Source organism: Cibotium barometz, chromosome 56 (assembly GCF_041138505.1).
Source record: "Cibotium barometz isolate CiBa-2024 chromosome 56, ASM4113850v1, whole genome shotgun sequence".
Classification (NCBI taxonomy): Eukaryota; Viridiplantae; Streptophyta; class Polypodiopsida; order Cyatheales; family Cibotiaceae; genus Cibotium; species Cibotium barometz.
In genome coordinates this window covers 11,263,773-11,267,725 of record NC_141101.1, presented here as the reverse complement: position 1 = coordinate 11,267,725, position 3,953 = coordinate 11,263,773, and the positions used below count along the sequence as shown (strand labels likewise).

The 3,953-nt window shown below is 39.4% G+C and overlaps 1 pseudogene across 1 annotated transcript; it reads left to right on the top strand.

The window, feature by feature from the left end:
* Nucleotides 1-438: 438 nt before the first annotated feature.
* LOC147606895 (uncharacterized) lies at nt 439-3,749 on the top strand (annotated as a pseudogene). The gene is made up of 9 exons (XR_015264887.1): nt 439-882; nt 1,093-1,197; nt 1,278-1,409; nt 1,485-1,797; nt 2,219-2,479; nt 2,586-2,873; nt 2,965-3,202; nt 3,315-3,389; nt 3,496-3,749. The product of XR_015264887.1 is annotated as an uncharacterized LOC147606895 (transcript).
* Nucleotides 3,750-3,953: the final 204 nt, after the last annotated feature.

The window sequence follows — 3,953 nt, the reverse complement described above, 5'->3', positions numbered from 1 at the left end:
ATATGCCATTTTTTAAATTTAGTTTTAGTTGGAAGCAAAGCGTGGAGGTACAAGCATTTTAATCTACATTTATCTTTCTTGTCTGCTGCTTTTAACGTCTATCTCGTTGTGATTTTGCAGGCATCAACTTTGGGAAAGAGGAAGACTACGTCCATAAAGCAGTCTAGCAAGAAGAAAAAGGTTCCTCAAATAAAGAGTACCGAACAAGGAAGTCCATCTATTAAAGACGTGAGTGACCATGAAGGAGGCAACGATATGGAGCAGCATGTAGACAAAGATATTGAAGGAGGCAAGGACAAAGGTATTTAAGATCATGAGAATCACAAGGAGAAAGAGGAGGAACCAGAGGACAAAGATAATGAGGAGATCATCCCACAAGCTGTGATCAAGCCTGGAGGCTCTGATTTTGTTGATAGTCTAACATTAAATAAGGGTAGTATGTCTCCAATGATTCCCTTATGCAGGTGTTTGGTGAATGAGAGAGTACGAGAGCTTAGAAAGGATCTTTCTCTACTCAAGAAAGTATTTGAAGATGAAGGGTATGTGATGATGAAAGGTATGTTCATCTTATCAGTGAATCTTCCAGATGGAACAACTAGAGATGTAGATGATGGCATAACAAAAACATGGGATAAGAACTGGCATTTGGTGAACAAGGAGTTTGAAGATGAGCTTTTGTCCAATGATCAATGGTTTGTCTTGAGAGGAAAGATGTTCTTTGTCTGGGAAGGGAATCATCGTACTGCTTCTTGGCTAGAAAGCATAAGCGAGGTTGCACGTAATGACAAGAAAAAACACATTAGAGTTATGGCACAATTCATTGTTCCTACTCTGCAGGATGAGATGAAATTGATTGCTGCTCTCCAAAGATTAAACATGTAAGTGTAGTCTTGTTTCTTATTTGTGTTGCTTTTTGTAACTTTGTTGAAACGAGATCTATGGATGTTGATATCTATGGATCTTTAACGTTTTTATTACTTTTGTAGAATGAATGAGGAAGCAATTATCAAGACCAATCTTAAGGACTACTTGTATCACACAAGTACAATTTGCTCCTTGGATGGGTCCCAATTCATTGATAATTTCACTGAGGCGGAGAAGACATCAATTGAGAAAGCAAGGGCAAGAGAGGCACAAACTGGGAAGAGGGTGTGGTATCCTCTCACACAAGCTATTCTTGGTCCTATGGTCTATGGGGTATGTTGAGATGCATCCTTTATATTATTAAGTTATGTGTTTTTGTCACTTTGTTTAAAAAATTATATATTTGTGTCTAGAATAAATGGAGATCTGATTTGGAGTCTGCTTTAAAAAAGATATCCCCTGGTTTACCAAAAGATGAGCAAACAAAGGCCGAAAACCAAGCACGAAAGACTCTGGTGAAGTCTTACAATAGAAGAATGACTCGGGTGAGTACTTTTGTACATGTAGCAAGCTAGAATAACAAACATTGACTTCATTTATTGCATTTTTGGCCGTTGCAGAACTTGTCTGTTGTCAATCCTGCCAATGGTGAAGAATGGTTTAAAGTTTTGTGGAAGCTTCCATTTGAGGATGAGAGATTCAAGATTACAATAGAGAAGCTATACTCCATCTCTAGTGCTGCATGTTCTAAAGAACTTAAGCTTGCAAAGTTAAAAATGTTGGGGACAGATGAGAACTTCCGTTAGAGCTATGGAATGCCATTGGGTGATCATAATTATATCCCATGGTTAGCTAAGGAAGTTTGGATGGATCAAGTCATGGAGGATGCATCAAGACTTTTGCAACAGGTTCTGGACTCTACTCATGGAGCAAGCAAGGTTGTCTTACCCGAGGATGCTCACTTGCAATTGTATTTTGGAGATATTGTGAGTAGATATAGAGGAGTTCTTTTCTATGCTTTTCAAAAAGAGATGAATGTGGCTACCAGTCCTGCAAACCATGTGGATTTGAAAAACTCTTCAAGGCGCTTGGTATATAGGTACATCTAATATTTTTTCCTTTGCTAGATGATTATTATTGTTCTATGTAGCATTTTTATCATTTCTAAACATGTAACTCCTCTTGGGGTTTTCTTGTGGCAGGTTTTTGATGCATCTTATTGCCAACAAGAAGATCACTTGTCTTCCTGATATATGCAAAGCTTGGACAATTGTGTCACCCCCTACCTATAGCATGTACACATCTACTATCTTTAGAGAGGGAAATGATCCCAATGGAGCCTTCCTCCTCACGGATTGGGAGCGTAAGCATTGTCCCTGGTGGATTGATATGAAGAAAGGTGAATGCTTGGAAGAGGAGAAGGAGATGTACCTTCGTCATTTGAAGGGAGAATGCAGGTCCAACTCTGGCTCATTAGGCGAGATGACTGAGGAACAGAGAAAGAAGATGGAGGCAGAGTTAAAAGCTCTAAAAGACAAAGAGGAGCAAGAGAGGGAAGCTCTAGGCAAGAATCGTGGTCGTCCGCCATCAAGCAAGGGAGAGGTTCCCATCAAAGGTAAGTTCATAGAGTGTGTTATTGCTAAGGTGTTTATTATTTCAAAAAATTCATAGAGCGGTTTGATTGATATAATTTTTTTCGAACATTTATGTGGTACTCATAGACACAAGAAATTTGGCAAGTCCTCTACAAAAGAATGTAGGGAAGGGAGTATTGCTTCATACTACCCTTGCAAGTTTTGGTTTCATTATGAAACAAGGAAAAATCAATGGATCGAAGATCTGGAATTATGATTATGTTGAGCTTGGAAAGGAATTCTCAATAAAAAACTTCAAAGATGGTTTTGTGGTGATGAGGGATTTCTATGTTGGTTTGGGTGGTGGTCCAAAGACACAAAATGCAAAGCCAAGTACTTGGAGTGTTGATCTTAGTGTCATTGATCTTCCTACTGGTAAGAGTATCTCAAGTATACTTCTTTGCTATTTGGTATTTCATACTTTTGCCTCTCTTGTTGACATGATGAAAGTATACTTTACTTGCAGGTGGGGAGGTGGTTGGTTTTGATGGCATCCCTTCATGGAATGTTCTCACAGATGATCACTAGTGGTAGCATCTACAGTGATGGATGACATGGGGTGGATTCTTGTTCTTTACCCTAGCTCCTCCCTTGTTCGAGTGGAGCGCATGGCTATACGTGCAGGCCTACAGTTGAGCTTTAGGTGGATTTTGGAGAGCTTCGAGCCATTTTCTTCCATAACTAGACACGGCCACACACAAAAGGTAAAGCATCATTCTTTAGAAAATTTTTATAATTTGATCTTGTACATACTCTTATATTTCTCACTATGTTTATTGGACATCATTCTAAGTGTTTTCTCTATGGCTTGAATAGATGGGTGTGTTTTATGCTATGGCATTTCATAAGGTTGGTATGGATCCTCCATTTGAACATGTGAGTTCTCAAAAGGTAAGTGACATTCATTTCTTATTTGATGCAAGAATGTTCTCACTAATTGCTGAATGTTCTAGTTTTCAAGTCATATAATGCTAGAATCTATCTTGACCATGCGTAGGTTGGAGAAGTAATGCAACAAAATCTCTCAATGGAGGTCATAGGCCACTACTTGCCATCTTCTAGTCGAGCGAGGCGTAATGGCAAGAGTAGAGGGTGGCGAGGTACTCTAGAGAAGAGTACCTCTCATATGCTATTATTTGTCGAGGCATTATGTCCCAGAGGGGGTACTGTTCTAGAGCTTGGTGGTGGTACAGGGCCTGTATTTAAGGTAGCAATGCACACTGGTCGTGGTTGCTTGGTTGTGGAGAGTGACCAAGAGATATGCGAGGCATATTTATCTCCACTCATGCAAGAGATAAATGGAACACCACATGTCTTTGAGCTTGGAAACAATCATAGTAGCACTGATGATGATGAAGGGGATGCTCTCGTGATTCATGACGCTCCCTCAGACTAGTACGTTTACAGTATTACTCTTTTTTTATGGCTTTGTTGTTTTATTTTAATTGGATACCA